The 21,395-nt window shown below is 33.3% G+C and overlaps 1 protein-coding gene across 12 annotated transcripts in view; it reads left to right on the top strand.

Annotated features, from left to right (window-relative positions):
• MEIS2 (Meis homeobox 2) overlaps positions 1-21,395 on the top strand; it is a 220,903-nt gene that overhangs the window by 19,487 nt on the left and 180,021 nt on the right. The window lies entirely within an intron of this gene.

The raw sequence follows: 21,395 nt of genomic DNA, 5'->3' as shown, positions 1-21,395 counted from the left end.
GTTTATAGCCACAATATTTAAGCATTAGATAGGCTTCTCTATATTGAGGAGAGGTTAATAGCTTGAACTGTCATCTCCCGTGTGTGCCAGTATAAGTGGGGGTATGAAGAGTTGCCTTCTCTTCATGCTCTGGGGTATGCCTTTGGACCACTGTTGTTCTAGGAGAATGTTAGTGGTTGGAAAAGTCTCCTTTCCATGAGCTATTTACTTGTAAATGGCTTAAAAGATATTCAAATTTGAAATAGACTTTTAAGTAGTCTAGAGCTGAAATAGAGAAGAATATCTCAGGGAGTAAATTGTGAAACATCTTAATGTTTTTCAGCTGAAGGTGTCCACATTGTTGGTAATGTGTCTGAGGGAAGACTAAACTCTATGGTGTATTGATCCATAAGTCTAACTGACTGCCACCAACCACTTACCAACTTGATTATGAGTCAGAGCCATGTATGCACAGCAATGAACTTTTAAATAAGTTCAATTTTTATTGTTACCCTCTTCTCCTTTGCTCTCCCATTCTAAATTAAAAGCTATTTGCAGAGCTAGAAAGGGTTAAATGCAACTATTAATTAAATACAACACCCTAAACATTCTACAAAAGAGGGAAAAAGGAGAAGCTGATTTAATGGTCTAATGAGGCCATCTTCCAGAGACTTGTTTTGTGTGCGGCTTGCTTTGACCTTTCACTTTGCTCAGGAGCTCAGCGCTTCATTTTTCACATTCTTGCAATTACGTTAACGCTTCAAGCATTTCTGACTCCAAGTCAGCTAGCAACACCAGGCATAACTCAACACTGTGAGTTTTTCTCCTCTCTGTAGATTCATTAACAGGTCACCAAGGTCCCAACTGAAATTTAAAACTGACTGGTTCTGTTGGGTTACTTGAGTTATGGCAAAGGAGATAGCAGGAAGGGGGCTGAGACAAGGGGAGGAGAGAGAGAGAGGAGACCCTAGAGTCTGGGGCAGAGAATACTTGTGTAAACCCCTAAGGTATATAGCTTTATCATTCCAACCATTTATTTTTTTGGCAGGGAAAAAAATAGAAGACTTGAACATGTCCTAGATGACTGTTTCCTTTTATTTGGGGGTAACACCTTTAGTTATGTTCTGGGGCAAGGAAATCTAGAAGCCTTGGGTACTGGTACCACCTTATTCAATGTTGATGGGTTTAATTCCTCTAGGATTTTGTTCCTTTTAATCATATCTTGGTGGGATTAAAAATGGATATGGTGGCTTATATGCATAAGAACTAGGGCATCAATAATCTTTATTATATTACAGCTTAAATAAACAGTGTTACCATTAGAAAACAGAGTCTAGTTTGACATAGGGAGTTTTGTCCCTGGCTTACTACATTAATTACTCCATATTTAGTAGTATTGCTGGACATAAGAAAGAAGCCACAGTAAAAAGAATGGCAGTGAGTTGGGGGTTAGAGCAGATTCTGAGTAATTTGTTTTGTTTTGGTGATGGTGTGTGTGTATGTGTGGTGTTGTGTGTGTGTGTGTATGTGTGTGTGTGTGTGTGTGTGTAGACCGTACTTGATTATACATTGCAGTGGAAATGTCTGAAATAGTGGTCTTTATAATAGTTTGCTATGTTGGCCCTCAGAATTGTCCAAGGTAGCTTTCTGTGGGAAAGATTAATTATCTGCTTCAGGGCAAAGTCAACAGAGATATTGACTGAAATCACACGCGTTTATCCTAGGTTAAATCTTAAGGTTGATGCATAATGCAAAACTTAGGTTGGAAGCTTTTGGCCCTTTGTATTAAACATTATAGCGTATGACTCTGCAAGCCTACTTTGTAGTCCAGAAAATAATTTTCTTGGTTATTCAAAATTTATTAGCACAACAGGCATATGGGAATCTGCAAAATGATTCAGTTTCAAAACAAATTATGATAAACAGGAAAAAATAGGAATGAATTGTACTAAATACAATGTTTTCATACACATTTTAAATTAAACTTTAATAGCCATATGTTATAAAACAATACATGCATTTATGTTGCTGTATTATTCTTTTGAATATTTTTACTATATTGATTGCCTGCATATCTCTCATTTGTAACCTCAAAATACCTCATTTTATGACCTGATAGTGAAAACACTATGGTTACACAGGTGAAAGGTCATCTTTCCCCACCCCCATCCAACCCCCAGACTCCATGCTCTTACAACAAATCTAAAGGAAAAAAGCTCACATTTTCAAAACAGGGAGAAAAAAAGAAGAAACTTTGTAGCATGAAAAGTTCCACTGGAAGTACATCATTTTAAGAACCATCCCATTCCTAACAGCAAACTACATGGAATATGAACCAAACTTTCTATGTCCAGTATGACTTGCCTTGCTTAGAGAAGGTTTAGGAAGGCAATTTGTGTTATTAGCTATTTAGAATGTGAAAGGAAATCTAGCTTTTTTCAAGAATAAAACTAGCTTTCTGACCACATTTTCTTGGCCCTGGGGAGCCAGTTTTCCTCTTTGTCTCTGATTCCCTATCAGTAAAATTGGGTTGTTAATACTTGGGGACTCTATTTCAGCATCAGCTCCTTTAGATATCATTGGTTGTTTTGACTGAGTAAGGACTTTGAAGCAGGCCCCTTGTTCAAAGAGTACTATGAGAAACTTGGATGAAAGGCACGATATATGTACAAAGTATTATTATTATTATTGATGTGTATGTGTAACTCCCATTAACGTTGATGGGAGTTATGCATGTGAATTGGCAGGAGAATAGACCCCTCAGTGTTTAGAGCACATGAAATTTACATTTTTTCCACTGCTGTAATTGAGATGTTGACAAATTGGAGAATATTGATGAGCCTTTGTTTTAAGTATTTTGTGCCAAGTTTGTTTTATTTTTCCTGGTTTGAACAATGGTGTGGGTTCAGCAGCAAAGAATAAAAAGGGTAGAGTAAAGATAACTTTGTATTTCAATATTTTGATGTGCCAATATGAAATAAATTGTCTTAGGCAAATGGAATATGCTGTTTTAATCGTTAGCTATGCATGAAAGAAAAATTGATGTTGACATCTTTGCTGTAAAATCGTTGTAATGGGGCCTTCCTTACAATTCATTTTTGTAAAATTCATTTTGTACATTTTGCAGCAATTGAACAATCCCTGCACTGTGAATAGGCAGGATTCCCAGAAATACCGAGACAGTTGGCCCAGTAACTGCTGAGCTCACACTGCACGCCACACGCACATTAACCATACTGTTGCCAGATCCAGTTTAGCCTCAATACATTAACATTTAAGCACCCACCCATCTCTTTTCTTTCAGTATACAGTATTATATGAGCCAGCACATCTCCCACCCCCCCACTACCACCCATTGTCACCCCACACCAACCATTTATAGATCCATCTATCATCCAATCAATGGAGCAAGAAATTTGTAGTGAATCTTTTATATATTTACTTATTGTACAGTTTTCTTGTCATTATATTGTTGAAATCTTCAAACGTTCCTCAGTTTATGGAATGTAAGACTACATTCTAAAATATTCTAAAATGTAGCTAACTCTTTCAACTGAAGTTCTATAGATAAAAAAGAAATTAGGTGTTTTTTTCCCTTTCCTCTGAAAACATACTGGATATTTAAAAAAAAAAAAAACACTATGTACCCCGAATATGTTCTAGTGGGATTTCTTATTCATCCCAGGAAAACTCTGTCAATGGAATGTTTTCATAGTGGCAGGAATCTCTTTAAAATAACCCTAAATACAATATGACAGATGCCATCTGGCATAATCTTTTGCTAGTTGCTTTTAACTTTTATTTTTTCTACAGTTAAGTTCGTCCAAAGCTGGTCACTTACTATAATGCTAGAGTGATTTTTTTCTTCTACCTATTCTTATTTGCACCAAAATAATTAGCCAAGAAAATAACTAAACAATAGTGCAGAAGCTGCTGGGATATGGGATACTGATATTTGCTTTTTCTTCCACCCCCCCACAAAATCCCCATATCTTTCTTCAAATAAAATAGATAAGAGTCTTCCTTTCTCCTTTGGCCAGACTACCAAATATTTTCTGATTGTCTTCTGGGAAAATTATAGTCATAGCTGTTAGAAATCAAATAAAACACTGATAATTGAATGCTCTAAGAACATGCAAGTATCAAAATGCTTTCTGGAGCTGTTGCTAATTTTGACTAATTTTTTACTGTTTTCATTAACTTGGTTGAAAAATATAGTGATGGAATCTCTGTTTTTTTTTTTTTAAACTTAGTCATGTAAAGGGATGTCTCCTGATGCCAGTTAGAGTTTAATTTAGAGTAGTAATTAAACTTGAATACTGCCTCATAAACAAAAGATAAACAATAAACCAGCCACGTTCCCTGCTGTTTCATAGCTTTCTTTCCCAGATGTTTTAGCCTGATAATTTTTACACAGTGAACTACCTAGCATGGAGTTTTGTGGACAGAGGTCAAAGATGAGTTCTTTGAAATAGGTTTTTTTGGAGGTAGTTTCCTTTTTTAACCAAAGAGCCAATAGACTTTCCATTATTTAGACTAAAAAAAATTCTAAAATAGTGAAAGACACTTCTAATTGATTTTGTAACAAAGTCCACTTTCTTAAAGCAGCTGTGCTTTTAAAAATCATCAGTTCATTTTTTAAAAGATTTATTTTATTTTTTGTCCTTCAGAAGTACTTTGATAATAAATTTCCTTGTTGGGGGGGGGGAATGGAAATGGAAATTAATGAGAAAGAGCAGGTTTTTCTTTAAATGTTCCATTGATACTAAGAAGTTTAAAAAAAAAAGACATTGACATTTTTTTTTTTTGCCTTTAAAACATATATTTTTTTAACTTCCCCTCCATTTCTCCCCTCAACAACTTCTATCTTTGTTTTTTATGTGTTCTTCTTTGATTATTAGGGAACTTGTGTCCATTTCTGGACCTTTTCCCTGTCAGACATGATCTTTCTAATTGTCAGGTACTAGTAGGCCGTTCAAATGCAGAAGCCATGTTATTTTCACTGGGTGGGGTAATTACTGAAAGCTGAGAATAGCTGCACTAAAGACAGAGGGATACTTTCATGATCCCATTAGCATAAGAGTGGGTAAATTATTCATGCCAAGTGAGGATTCTATGGGGAAAAGTATAGTTAATGCACATAGTTTTTAAATGTATCCCTTTCTGCTCTGAGACTAAATTCTTGTTGGATTCAGTTCTCAGACGTTTACGGGAAAGCTCTAGTGGCGTGTTAGATGCCGTTCATCTCTCTCTGTTTGCAGCACTCTCAATAGAGACCATCTGGCAAAGATCCAAAAGGTGATTAAACAAAATGATCAGCTCTTGTTGCTGTGTTACATGTCCAATACTCTGGATTAAAAAACATGACCCGCGACAGTCAGCTAGCATCCTTCTTCTCCCCACCCAATCCCCCCTCCCATTCCCCGTATAAGAATTCAGATGGTCCACAAATGTCTATGCCATCTTTGTGTCCTTATGGCCCATAATCATGAACAGGTTGTGTGAATGGTTCTTTCTGTAGCACTGTCTGTTCCCAGCAGCATAGAAGCATTTCATATTAATTGGGTCAGTCTAATGTTCATATTGACATGGGGAAGAATTACTAAAATTTATTCTTATAGCAGACAATGAAGATATGTGTGTGTGTGTGTGTTTGTATGCATGCACGCGTGTGTGCTTTCTGCCATGAGGGAAGAGGCATCTGACAACTGGCTTGTGCAACTGATTAATTTTCTTTGAAACTGGAGAAAATCAAAGCATTAAAAACACACACACACACACACACACAACTGTCATTCTTTGAAAATAGTGCACAACCCTTTAAAACCAAACCAGAATGGTTTGAGGGTGGGGGTGGAGGGTTAAGAAGGTTGGGTGTATAAGATCTAGTTTTAATACTATAATCAAGGATGAATTTACAGGGCCATTCAGAAGAGTACTCCCTTCCCATAAACAAGCTGATAATCACAGGGAATCTAACTCTCAATTAGCTCTTCCTTCCTTCACACAGATCAGGGTCTATGTCCTCCTTAATTTCAGATATGTTGCTATTGAGCCTTGTTTAAGTTTAAAAAGTTAAGAATTAGTCATTTTTGCTGTGTTTTTATTATCTTTTTAATAAGCAAGGTAAAAAAAAAAAAATCAGCCAATCACTACACAATTGAGTTAAGGTAAAAATGCCAAGATCTGTGAATAGGGGACAGATGTATCTTATCTTTGGGGGGTTGTACCAAATGCCAAATAGTAGTGTAAATTCAATAGAAACCAGACATCATGAGGAAATGATTGAAGAAATATTGAGATTAAATCTGTGAGTGGAATATATATATATGCATACACTTATTTTACAACAGTATAATTAATTGCTAGCATTCTGGACTTAGCGTAAAGCCTTAACTGAGTTTTAGCAAGGGACAGTTTAATAACATAAGCTAAATGCATCCAAACTATAAAGGAAATATTACTTATTGATGGTTATTCATAGAATGAGTTGACCTTCATTTAGTACTAGGGAAAATATTTTAAAACTGATATTACACAGTAGATTTATCTGAAGGGAAATGTCAAGAAGAGAGAAAGAATAAAGGAAAAAAAGAGAAAAATACTATTTCAAATGTTTCAAAGAAAAAAATATCACTAGTCTTGTCAGCTACTCTTAGGATAGAAGGTGAAAGTAATAGGTAAGAGATACAGATGTACCCCTACTACACAGGGAGGGGAAGTGGGGTTCCTCTTGACTCAGTGCAGTGTGGCAGATGAAAGGGACTTGCATAGCCTTGGGGGTCTTCAGGCTATTATAGGGCAACTCATGCTCTCTTATCATGCTGATTTTTCAATTGATTTTTGGCTGTACTGTACTTGTTGAAGCCCTCTAGAGCATCAAACACAGCTTTATGTTACTATACATTGTAATACATGTGTTCTATTTTTCTCCCTCATTATCTTTACTTTGCCTGGTAATGATAATTCCAGGTTACCCTATGGTATGAGTTCCCACCACCACCCTTTCTTTATCCTGTCCCTCACCTTGTCTTTTTCACAATTCTACTTCCATTTTTCAACAAAAAAATTCTCTAGGAATTCATACCATTTTGGTGAAAGGTGGAAAACCAACTATTTTTATTCATCTCTATACTAGAAAACTTTTGCTTTGAATTTTGTTTTTAAAATTGTGTTTATATCAAAGAAGACAATAAGGTAAATAATTTACTGTAGTAGTCCATTTCACCTATCACATTTATCTTCCAATTTTCTTTTGTTATGTAATAGTCTTCCCATGATGATGAGAGAAAACTGATATGAAACTTAGAAGTGTATCATTTAAATTTTTTTTATTCTCTGGAAATGATTCTTCTCCCCCATCTTCTTGACAAGACTATTCTTTAAGTAATTTGTAAATTTCAAGCTTTAATTGTAAATTACATCTTAGAGTTGTAAGCTTCACAAAGTTATTAACTCTTTACATAGTTTTGTTATAAAAACCAGTTTTAGGCATGTAAGATAAAATGTTGATTTATTGTGAGCTGGCCACAGAAATTTATTTTCTTTTTTTAAAGTGGGTTAATGGATTTAAAATTTAAGTAGCCTGAGAAAATTATGGGTACATGCACCTCTATTTATATTGAGTATGTTTTTTTTTTCCCCTGTAAGGAAATTCAAGAAATTATTTAAAACTTGAAATTTTCTGGTATAAAATATTTCTTTAAATAGAATAAAAAATATGCAATCATTGGGGTTTAAATATCTTTTGGTTATTCAGTAGTTTTGCGACAATGTTATTCATTATGATGGGAACTAACATATATTTGTAAATATTTATAATATGTGTCTTAAATTATATATATAGATTAGAATGTTGGTAATGGTATTTACATTTTTTTTGGCATAAAATAAATTAAAAATGAATGTAATGGAGAAACTAGTGAGAGAAATCACTTAAGGGATTAAATTGTTTACACAATGAATTAAGTATTCCTTTGGCCCATGCTCCATAATTAGGATAATACGGACTTTAACAATATATTTAGATAAAATAACCTGAAATTTTCTACTGAAAAGTGTTTTAGTGAAAAGTGAATTGGATCAGGAGCCAGGAGAGATCTGGGTTCTGCTCTAGCACTAGTTAGGTGTGAATTTGAGTTAGTTGCTTGACTTCTCACAGCTTTAATCTTTGGCTATATGAAATGAGGGTATTGGATCAGATGATATCTAAGAACCCTTTTATTTCTAATAATTTGTGAATGATTCTATGCAGAAAACTTTATAATGAGCAATGCCTTATTTTATACTACTTTAATAGTGGTCAAAGCACTAGACTTGGAGCCTGAGCATTCATTCTCGATTCTGTACCTCTCTGGTATTTTGTAGAACCATTATCAGTTTCCTTATTCTGATTTGAGTTTTAGGTTCCTTCTCAGTCAAGTGAAAGTTGGACCAGATTATCTCTTAGGTCCCTTCCAGCTCTAGGATTCTATGTTTGCATTCCTCTGCCTTATGGTTCTCTTGTGTTTGTGTACTTTATTTCTTAAGAAAAAAAAAAAGTATTCATTTTCTTTCTCAGATTTACAAGTCTAGTTGCAACATATAATGACTTGGTGTTTCAGTAATTTTGTTTTAGACATAGATAGCAATTTTTTATGACATTTTGTTAAGGGAATGGATGCAAAGTCCTCTATCCTATCTTTTTGGACTTTATTGTCTGAAGGTAGTAGGAATTGGCAAATCAGGTTAAGGAGGTCACTAAAAGTGGTAAGATTAACATCATTACACTGTCTTGTTTACTAAATATAAGGTCTGGTGAATGTTCTTAATGTAGTTAACTCTCTGTTACCGCTGATTGAAGCAATTATAAATCTCTCTTAGTCGGCTTTCCCATTCTTCATTAAATATAATGATAATTGATATTCATTATGATGACCCTGAGATGAGATTGCAAGAATCTGAAGTGTCTTTTGTCTCATCAAAGAATGATTAAATCATCTTCAGGATAGTTTTAATGTTAATTGTATTTTATTGTGTTCCATTTGTTTGAAAATTTATAATTCATGTATACATATGTTAGCTCCATTGACCAGAGTAAGTGATTAAATAAAACTCCTTATTCTTTTACCATACTAGATGATAGGTATTTTGTTAGAGGATCAAAATGATGCATCCATTTTTCAAACTTGAAGTTCCATAGAGAATTAAAAAGGATGTCAAAAAAAAAAAATCTATAAAACGTATTTACCAGTCTTGGTTCACCTATACCTCTTCTTATATGTCATCTCCAAAAACAGAATAGTAAACTATATACCCAATAGAATCTATGAGGGAAAGTTAATTAATATTGGTATTACAAGGAGTTATGGAAACTGAGAATTCTTTAAAGACAGGCCCTCATCCCTCTGGATTACAATGTTTAAAGTGTAAACTTAGCTGGAGGCAGCAGAGTTGATTAAATGATCTCTCAAGGTTCCTTCCACACCTACAACTATTTTTTTATAAAAAGATCTTCTACTAAATGCCAAAGACATTGAATCCTTAGCCAAAAGACCAGAGTACAGTTAGAAAATACTATGTATTACAGAAAGAGGGTATTCTTTTGAAACCAGAATAGGGTAGCTCGATTTCCTACAAATTTTGCACAGATTAGAATTTACCATAAATTAAATAAGCAGAATTCCCATTAAAATTATAGTGATATTGTGTTTTCTCAATTAGTTCTGCAAACCAGAAGATTTATGGGCACTATATTTACACCTTTTCAACACTAGATAAAATCCAATAACAGGTAATTTTTGAGCACTGAAAGTATCCTGTTGATGTTTAATAAAGTTGAATCAAAATAGTAGTTTATATGATTTCCATTTATGTAGCCCATGGGACTTATATAGATAGATACTTCATATAAATTTAAAATTCGATATTTCTGTAAATATTGGCAATATATTTAGCTAATAATATAGCAATACTGAATCAATAGGAATGAGAAAAGACACATCTTAATGATGTTTAATTAAGTTGAAAAAGACCTTAAAAGTCATCTAGAATTACCTACTCATTTGGCAGATGAAGAAACTAAGTCCTAGAGAGGTTATTTAAGTTGTCCCAGTTAATAACTAGAAAGCAAATACTGTCAAAGTCCATTCAAAAAACTTTTAATATTCTGGGAATTGTTAGAATTAAGAGATGGGACAGTGTATGAATGTGATTCATTTTTGGTTATGCAAAAAAAAAAAAAAAGTGATTTTTTTTTTTTATCCCATAGTGTTGTTTTGAGTAAAGGGCTTTTCAAGCTGTAAAGTTCTATATAAATGTAAGCTATTATTTACTGTTACTAATCATCTTTAGGAAAACACAAATCTGGTGAGATAATGTTTCAGACACCATTTAACTCCATTTGGAATATTTTCAGACTTTATAGGATTTTGGTTACAGTATATTAACCAAGTTATTGAGACATGGTATTGGTCAAGCCAGGTTTACACAGGGGTTAACCTTTACACCTACCCTCCCTCTGTGGTTCTCACATTTCATATCTGACATTCTCCTTAGTAGTTTGCTCAAGCCTGCCACTTGTTTGGAGTAACTTTGGGATTCATCCAAATTCCATGTCGTAGACTATAAGTCAATCATGCACCTAAATTCCTATGGGAAAATAATATTGGTGAATATCTCTAGGAAGATAATATTTATTGTTCAAGTACACAAGAATAATTTTTCAAATTGAGGAAAAAAAAGAAATTCTCTGTTAAATTCTAAGCCTCCTGTACTCTGGCTATACTTGTATAAACTTCCTTCTTAACTGAAAGCCTCCTTAAAATCATATTTTATAACCATTACCTTAATCAAATGGTATTCACTGAATGTCCCCTGGGTATCTGGCGCTGTATTAGCTATTAGAATATTTCCCTTTCTCTCTTATCTCTATTTCCATCTCCCCCTCCATTATTTCTATCTCTATCTGTATCTGTATCTATACACACACATATATAGTGCCTTTGAAGAGTTTACAACCTAGAGTCCAGTTTCAGTTATTGCTAAACACATTTTACTACATGTTATATTGAGGAAGAATTTTCTTAAAGTATTTACTGAGATAGAGATCAGTAAATTTTGTTGCAAAACCATGGAAGAGTAATCCCTACACAGGTGAATATGAGAGAGGAATGAAGAAGAGACAGATGAATTATTTCACTTTGGTTGACAGCTGAGTGGCCACTCTTCTGAGATGAAATAGGCCCAATTGGCATTTTCTAGAGTTAAGAACTACAGAGTCTTAACTTGCCCCCATTTCACCTTTCTATAGACCACCAGTAAAAAAAAAAAAAAATGTCAGAACAGAGCACCTATAACCAGGTCCTGGACTTTGTCTTGGGCACATTTTGCCTTTATTCACTGAGGAACAAGTTGCATGTGTTCTGTGGTTACCTGGTAGAGCGAGGATTAAGGGCCATCAAGGAAGAAGCAATATATTCAGATGATGAAAGCATTCACTATTAGTATCTGGTAATTTTAAAAGTAAAACTGTAAATTAGGGATTCTTAATCCTTTTGTATGTCATGGACCTCTTTGGCAGGATGATTAATCTTGCGCACCCCCTCCTCATAATATTTTTAAATAATTGAAGGAAATGCTAAATTCCATTTAGAGGTTAGTGGAAATAAAGATATAAGGTTATTTTTTTCCATCCAAATTCACAGACTCTGAAAAGTATCTGTGGGGACTATAATTGCTATAAAATTTTCTTGTTTCTAATTCATGTGTCATACTGTTTCTAAGCATGACCTAATATTTTCCTCACATAGGTATCCTTCACTTATGCTATAAAGGAAAATGTGTTTCCTCATTGACTTTCACTATAAAAGGAGAAATCTGAAAATTTTCAGATGGCCCTGTTTGGAATCAGAAGACCTGGATTCAAACCTTATACAAGTCAGTCTTTGTCTGGGCCTCTATTTCCTCATCTGGAATAGGAGGAAATTGAACTACTTGGTCTCTGGAGGCCTTTAACAGCTCAAAATTTATGGATTTAAAAAATCATAGGACCACAGATTTTGAATGGAAGGGACTTTAAAAGTCACACTACTCCCCTTATCTTCCATATGTCAAACTCAGACCCAGAGATGTCACATCAGTAGTAAGTGGCAATATCTGTATTCAAACTCAGGTACTCTGCCTCAAGATCCCATATTCTTTCCACTTTACCACATTTAAAGATTCAAGATTGATTGTATTAAAAGAAAAAGAATCATATCTAGTATATCAGCATGTTGGTTAGTACTTTGGAATAGTAAGACTATTTCCTTACCTCCTCCCTCCAGTGACATGAATAGGCTGTCTCCACTGTGAACTGTTGGAGATCTTGAAATCTTGTGTCATGCTAATGAGTAGCAGTAACCCTGATTGTGTGCCCACCTGTGTCTCACAAACTCTCCTGCTCTAGAATCAGTAATCCTTGAACATTTTGCTATTTGGCTAAGTTTTTCTCTAGCCTCAAACTACCTTTAACACTTTTAACTTTACATTCAAAATAATTTTTCTTTCTGAATTTTTCCATACTTAAGCTTATTGGCTTCTTTCCACTCATCTTGCCTGGTAACACCTATATAATTTGTTATAGTGTCCTTAGCCAAGAATAAATAGCAGCAAATAAAGCTAAGGAGTGAAATATCTAATCCTTTTTAGCTGCAGAGGCAGATTTTGAGGTCTGCTATGTGTATGCTTCAATACATGCCTCCACAATTCTTTGCATGTAGTAGACCATCAATGGATATTTTAGATGCATGAATGTAATTTTCTGCCAACAAATTATTATCTAAATACCTTCAACAAATTTGGAGGTTGTATGTATGTGGACATGTGGTTTCTTTAGTTGTTAGGTGGTTCCCTCTTCACGGTCTATGAGAACATCAGAACTTGTTGAGTTTATTAAGGTGGTGAGCACATTAATATGATAAGGAAAGCTAGGTTCATCAGCTGGATGCTCCATCAGGGATAGTATGACAGATAAAAAGATAGTGCCAGAGGACTCCCATTTTCTATAAATTAAAAGAACTGTTGATATTTGTTAAAGGAAAATATGTGATGATTAATTGACTTCAGTAGTTTAGAATCTTGTTAAATGAAGGTATTGGATTACTTATAGAATTTAGAGAATCAATACTTGAGTTTTGATATTGTTTTTATTTTTATTTTTATATTTTTCCAGTGTGTATGTATTACGATTTTCTGGATTTTAAACATGTTAATTTCTGTAAATTCTTCTGCCTTTTAGAATGAAATATTATACAGATTTTCTGAAAGTGATATTTGACTAATTGCTCTGTCTGTCCCCGTCATGTAAGTGCTTTGAAGAAAAACTAGTATTGAATTTGGGAGAGAGTTGAGACAAAAGGAAATCTTTGCTTTCTTGATATTTTTTTGGTTCTGCAATGTTATAATAAGTATGAGCCAGGAAAGATGTACCTTTAACAGTCAAAAGATATCTTTTCATCCCCTGCTCCATTCTTCTTTTGCTTTGTAATTCCTTGGAATGAGGCACTTTTGGAGTATCTAATCCATATGCTGGCACAGAATTTGCTAAATCCCTAGACACTTGTACACTTTAAACAAAACATTTTTAAAAAATCCAAAATACATCCACAAAATACTCCCCTCTTTTTTTTTTTAATAAACCCTCCAAAGATAATATTTTTGCTTTTAACATTTCATACTTGTCATGTGTGTTTTGCATAAAAAGGTACTCAACACACAAATGTATAAAATTTAATGAGGTGCTTCCCTGAGAAAATCATTAAAACTTCATGTTATCTTTACAATCAAAAGGCCATCATCCTTCTATTATTTCTTTATTGCAACCTTTTATTTTTATTTCTTCAACTTAAACTTCAGCCTGAGTTATGATTTGTCTCTTGTTAAAGATTTCAGTGCAGTGATTTATGTTTTTGAAAAAAAGCAAATTCTTTTTCTAAAAAAAAAATATGATGTAAAAACCACTGGGTCAGATTGAGGGGTAAAGAAATAGAGTGACAAGGAGCACAACTCTCGTTAACTAAAGACTTAAATTTTAATTTCCCTGATTTAAAGATAGCATCTAAACAATAAAGCAATGATTCTGACTCTAGTTTCTAAAATCACTAATCCAATGCTAGAAGGGACCTTAGAGATCATCTAATCCAAGCCTCCCATTTTACACATAAGAAAACTGAAACCCAGTGAGGTTGTCATTTTCCCAAAGATGCACAGATAGCTTCAGAGACAGGATCTGAACTCAGAACCCCTTTCTTCAGTCATCACTCTTTCCTTTGTATTACATTGTCTCCAAGAATGTGGTGGATTAGATGTCTTTTGCGATCCTTTCCAGCTTAATTTTAAGAAACTTGGTTAAGAATTAAGTAGTTATATTAGTGCATATGAGGAAATCTAACTTTATACCAAGATGACAACAACATACTTGGTATTATGATGAAGAAAAAAAAAAGAATCCTATCATTCTTTTTTTTTTTTTTAAATTTCAAAGGAAAAAAAGTTCTGCTGATGCCATCAGTAAGGCATAAAATTAAAAAATAACATGGCCAAGGAAATCTTTCATAATGTGTTTATGTACTTAAAGGCAATTTGATAAGAATAAAATAGTATTTTCCAGCTACATTTTAAAAAATTTTGTTCACTAAGATGCCTTAATCAACATACTTAAGTGTTCCTTCAATGGATTTTCAAAAACAAAGTCAAAATAAGTCTCTGTAGGCTCTGCAATTTTAACGATTTTTCCCTTCTGACTTGAAAATATTGAAGCCATAAAATAACACCAGAACTTTTTATTGAAGGTCATTTTAAAAGTTTAAACCATGACATGGATCTTCACTATTTATTATTTGAATATTTCAGGGCCACTGAAATTTCTTACAGAAAAGTAGTTCCATGTATTCTAGTGAGAGTGATTTTTTTTTCCCTCTATGACAAAATAAAGTAGAACTATCTTCTCTTTGGCAATATTTTCTCTCCAAGGGATTTCTTGACAATCTCTTTAGTCTGACTTCTAGTACTGTTTCTGAAAAAAATCTCTAGGGATTTTAGTGACTGTAGTAGTGTCAGAATCATAAAGCCTCATATCTAGCTGTTTTGACCTAATTTCGATTGCCAACAAGGCACAAGTTACTGTGGTAAATGAGGTGTTTAAAGAGAGAAGCAGCCCAAGGGGTTCTGATCTCTGTTTATGGACAAAGGGTAAACTTTGCTTTGGGACCATGTGAATAGTTCTGACTTTGGGCTAATCATTTGATCTCTATGAAAAGAAGGGCTAGATTAAATGTTATTTAAAGACTAGTTCTATATCCTATGATCTCTCTTTAACCTGAAATTGAAAGCTTCTTAGTATTTGCTTATGAAAGATCATAGGTAGAGAAGAACTTTAACATTGGTTGAGATCGAAAGCAAACCTGCATTTCAATGTTCAACATGATGCTATGTCCTTCATTCAAGAATTCTTTTGCTTTTGTTGGGTTTTTAAATGTCTGTCATGTATGATACAGTTATCTTTCAATTTAAACCTTCATCTTGAATTTCATTGCTTAACATCAAATTTATACAGACAATAGATAATTTATTCCTTTTTAAGAAATGTTGTGCTTTGTTTGTTGATTTTTATTCTCTGGATTGGGTTTGTAGTTTAAAGGGAAGTTAATCCCAGCTCTCCTAAAACCTATAGAGTTTCAGAAGGATTTCTTAAGGACAATGGCCTTTGATACTCCAATGCAATAGAATTTCTCAGGCATAAATGCTCTCAGACCCAATTTTTCTTAAGCTCCATGGCAATACAGATGGTGTCTACACAGTCAAAGTGGAGAACTGAGGAATTATTCAGTGACATTGCTCAATGTAATTTATTAATCTGGATAGTCAAGGACCAAAAAAAAAAAAAATCTTGCTTTTTGCAGGAATATCACTAAAATCTGTTTCAAATATCTACTTTATTGCCTGAATAGGCTATTTTTAAAAATTTATTTAAAAAAAACTTTTATAATTCCTCTGAAATTCTTTACTACACCTTTTTCCCTAAAAATTTTCTAAATTAAATAGATTTCGTTTATTTAACTCTTCAGAGAATACACATTTGAAAGAGTGGACTTGTAATTAAGAAACCTGGATTCATATTCTAGGACTGACAGTAGTGCTATAACTATGGACAAGTCAGTCATTCAGTCTTGTTGAATTTTAATTTCCTTATCTGTAAAATGAAGATATTTAATGCTGAGAGGATTACATGGGCCTAAATAAGAGAAATATAATTTATTGTTATTGAAATAACATGTCTGTGTATGTATATACACACACACACACACACACATATACACACACACACACTGACACATACACATGTATATGGGATAGCTAGGCAGTGCAGTAGATAGATTGTCCAGTCCTCAAACACTTTCTAGCTGTATGAACCTGGGCAAGCCACTTAATCCTATTTGCCTCAGTCTCCTTATCTATAAAATGAATGGGAGAAAGAAATGGTAAACCATTCTTGTGCCTTTGCCAAGAAAACTCCCAATGGAATCATGAAGAGTTGGACATAGCTAAAAGGACTAAACAACAACATAGACATAAAATCAGAGGTCTTAGTAAAATGGAGCTATGATCTCATTAATCTTAATTCAATTCAGTGAGACAAATTACAAAGCATACATCCTGTCCATGTTGTGCAACTCTTGTTTTTGTCATCCCATAGATTTGTCAAAGGGGGTCACCTCAGTGTGCTAGACTCCTTTCTCAACAATTTGGATGGTCCAGCCTAGCGCTTGTCACCCTACCAGTTCATCTCTTTTTTTAAACACACATCTCTGATGACATCCTTTACTATGATTCTTCTTTGGATTCCTATTTTTGTTATTAGTACATTTAAAAAATTAATTCAGATATTCATATTATTTCCTGTCATTGAACAAGAATAATTGCTATTGTAATATCTGAGTTGTTGAGTTTATCAAAGAAAACATTATCTGGGATACGAACTTGAAATGAATTCACAATTCAATTCTGGGATTTGTGATAATTGTTATTTATTAAAACTTTTGTTAATATAGTACTCTATGTCATTATTTTATTTGAGTCTTGATTTAAAAGTTAACTTGTACTTTACTTACTTTCAACTCAATCTTAGGAATCACTTTCTAGTTCTGCACGAAGTTACTCTGGATTTAAAGACCCAATACATTTATTAGCTTTGTGACTTGGGAAAACAATGTAATCTCTTTTTGCTTTAGTTTCCTCATCCTTATAAAAAATAGGGAAAATAATACTTCACTAGTTAGCCAAAGGAGTGGTTATAAAGACATCATTTACAGATCTTAAAGTGCTATATAAATGTGTTTTTATTATTATTAATAATAATGATATTGTATATTAAAAGTTTTTTTTTTCAAACTTAAGAGTGAGCCAAAAGTAAAAACTAGGTCTTAGATAGAATTGGTAGATATCTGTGAATGCTTATATCCTATGTCTTTCATTTCAATGTTCAATAAGAATCAAGAAGCTAAAGGGCTTTTATATTTCTGGTCATTATTCATGACTATAAACTTTTCTTGAATTGAGTAGATTGCCTTTAAGAGATTTTAAAAGGGCTTATATTGTCTTTGCAATGATTGTGTCAATTAATGGATGAACTGTTGGACAGTTTTCTAATGGCCATCTAAATTTATCATCAGGTAGCTACAAATTCTTCATTTTCTGATGTTCTGTCCACATTGACTCACTAGACAGACTCCCAAAGCATGGAAAGGTAGAGCTCTGTTTCCACTGTGGAAATACAGAGATAAAATTACAGATCCTTTAAGTGTACTATATTTTCAAGAATTTCAGAGAATACTCTTTATTATATTACAATATATTCACTTGGAGAGGAGTTCATTTTTTAATTTAGAGATAGATTTCTTTCATTGCTAATCTGATTGACTGAATAAATAAATGAATGGATGAATGAATAAATGAGTGGAAAAGTATCTAAGTGCTTACTATGTCCTAAGCACTGGGGATGTCAAGAGAAATGAAAGACAGTTTCTACTATCAAGAAATTCACATTGCTTATATATAGAGAAAATATTTATTAGCGGTTTCAACTGCATGCTAGAAGTAAAGATCCAATGGTCCTTAAGGTGCAGCAGCAAAAGAAATAAAAATATGGCTCTTCTTTAGTATAATTCTCACTAGTAAAAACTTATCAATTTCTAATATTGAAGCAAGTCATAAGACCTTTCTTTTTTGGGTCTTCTTTAGCTATGTAGGTTGAGGAGGAAGAGAGTTGCTAAATCATATCTCCTCAAACATTGTTCCCCTGAATGATGATTGTGAAATTGACTGGAAGCAGGGCTTCTGGTTTGAGGTTGTGGGGACAATGCAACTATTTCTGGAGCCTTGTCCCAGTATTGTATTTCTTGGGCTCTGAAGTAGAAGCTACTGTTTGAATTGCCTAGCACAAGTTTTCTCTTTCTCTCCATCAGGAAGCTTTTTAGTTTGTATCTTAAGGCTGAATTAGGATTCACTAATGTATATATAAAATGAGACTTACTATAAACCTATGGCCCCAAATCTTAGTTTTGGTTTCAGATAGATTGGGTTCACCCTTGGGGATTCTGACCACTCCTGAGGACCTCCATAGTTCTCCAGACATATTATTATATTGTGGTTCCTTTAAAGTAAAGAACTTAGAAATGATAGAAATGTAACTTTACTTCATTTGGAACTACATAACTTACAATATAATTAAGGGTAAGGCTGTCATGGATGTAGAATATAAAGAAAACTCGGAGACTCTAAAGTTCAGCTCCTTCATTTTATAGATGAGGAAAATGAGTTCAAGGAGTTTAATCTGCCTAAAGTCACATATGTAATATCTAAAATCAGTTTTGAACACAAGTCTTGCCGCATTAGACACAGGGCTGTGATTTGCTCCTTTCTTAAACTGGGTCCCCTATGGGGTCTTACAAGTGAATGTAGGGGTTGAAACATTATGATTTATCAGTAAATGTTTGATTTGTATACCTATTTTATGCAAAAATTTCTTGAATGAAAAGGGATCATGAGTGGGAAAAGTTTAAGATCTGCAAGTCTGTATTATAGCTCCATCCTTTTCTGTTTTTCTAATCTGGCTCTTGCTGTGCCAATAACTTTGGCAATGTTCAATAATTCTGTCTATGGGTCCATGGCAATTCAGCATAACTATCCCTCCTTGTTCTACTATTCCCTCTGCCTGCTTCCATTCTAGGATTAAGTAGTTCTTTCTCCACTAAGCCTACATCCTTCTGGGCATATTTGCTACTCTTTTGTTTTTTTCTTTTTTTAATACCATGATATTAAAGGAAGAGAAATCCTTATCTAGGCACCATCTTTTTGACTTTGCTATTGGTGACAGGTCCTGGGGGGATATCCTAACATTTAGAATATAGAATTGAGGATGGGTACTGGGTTCGAGTGTTATTATAAGGTTAATATGATCACAAGAACCCTTACTCTTAACAAAAGGGTAAAAGATAAAGTAGTAAAATCACTAGTTTTCCAAATTTCACCTAGTTAGCAACAAGCATATAATTAGAACAGTTAAATTAGACATCCTCTATGTTAATAGAAAATCAGCATGGCATTTTACAGATTAGTTGCAAAACATAAGGGATGAGTTTTTTGTGGATTCTTCATAGCTATATTAAACACTATTTAGTTATACATCCCCTAGGGTTATACCAGGATAAAATTAGAATTTGTGAGTAATTTAAACTAAATTTTTCTTGGGAGTTGCAGAGAATGAACACATGGATTTACTTTGTTTTTAAATGTCCCTATTAAACTAATGTGCACTAGTATATACATATATATATAGAGAGAGAGAGACTCCTAGCATGGTAAGATTTCCAATTTAAGTTATGGGGCAAATGAATATTAAAAGATATTTCATATAAATTGTCTTTTCAACTGCCTTCTCAAACAGATAGATCTGCAGGGCCTACCCTAACACTGACATAAATTTTTAGAAACTGTATACTCTATTTACTTCTATTGCTTGTAAAAAAATTTGACAGATGGAGGAAAGACTTTTTGGATAAAACTAAAATAGTTACTTTGTAAATGAACCTCTGAAAATATTTGGGAATATCATATTTCTTTCCCGATAAAATAAGACAGTTTCTGAGCAAGGCAAATTATAATATTAGATATTATGGTATAGTCTATAAGTGATGTGTATGAAATGGGTCTCAAGATGGTTAATGAAATGACCAAGTTACTAGTTGAGGACAAATGGAAGAATTTTGAATCTGAGATTAAGGAACTGGAGATTGGAATTTTTAAAAATCTGGTTAGTAATACTCAGATTTTTGGAATGGCTCTATACACTCAATAATAATTTGTCTCTGATGATACAGGATATTTAAAGTTCTGTAATATTTCTGATTAATTTTTAATTATTGCCATGCTTTAAAGTAGTGGTATTCAACTCAAATAGAAATAGCAACCATTAAACCAAGATACCTGTAGACACATACTGACTTGGAAAACTATGCACTATTTATATTTTATTTATTTTGTTAAATATTTCCCATTTACATTTTAATCTGTTTCAGACAGCAACTGGGATTGATACACAAAGCTGTATGTTTGACAATACTACTCTGAAGGACTTTATTATCTTAAAATCAGAAGTCCTGGATTCTAATTCTGGTTTGGCTAACAATCTCTAAAAAAGTCATCTGCCTGAATAATCTATTGACTATTGACTAGAATTGTTAAGATTTATAAAACTACATGATTTTTTTTGGTGTCTTCTTTTAAGTAACTGATTTGTTAAATCTATCATTGTTCACAATGGCATAAGAAAGCAATAGTTTTAAAAAGTTAAGGGAAAACATTTCCTTTTTGAAATAAGTTTTACATTTAAATAGAATGAAATAATGCACTGTTTTGTCTCCAAAGCAAAATATGTTTCAAAAGAAATTCAATTATTGACTCAGTCACTTTCATTTTTTTAAGCTTAAAAATCTAAGGTCATACCATTGTTAATAGATTTATTTCTATTTAAAAAAAAAACAAAATCTTTTAAATTTTCTGAATTAAATTTAAAGTATTTATAATCAAAAACTAACTTCTATAGACACAAGTTATATGTCTTCATTGAGATTTTTCTAATTTTACATGCTAGGCATAGGTCAAGAAGCTTCGTTGAGGGAATTCCCTGTTACTGGAGTTATTCAAAGTAAGGCTGGGTGGGCACATTTTGTGAATGAAGTAGAAAAGATTCATTTTTTAGGCAGGAGGTTGTGCTAAATTATCTTTGTGGTTTGTACCACCACAATTCTTTGCTCTAAGGATTTCTAAAACTTTTTGGGGGGAACATGTATTTTTATGTGTTGGTCTTTGTACCTATGAATATTAATATGCATGTAAAC

This window comes from Antechinus flavipes, chromosome 2 (assembly GCF_016432865.1).
Source record: "Antechinus flavipes isolate AdamAnt ecotype Samford, QLD, Australia chromosome 2, AdamAnt_v2, whole genome shotgun sequence".
In the NCBI taxonomy this organism is placed as follows: Eukaryota; Metazoa; Chordata; class Mammalia; order Dasyuromorphia; family Dasyuridae; genus Antechinus; species Antechinus flavipes.
This window is presented reverse-complemented; position numbering and strand designations above follow the sequence as displayed.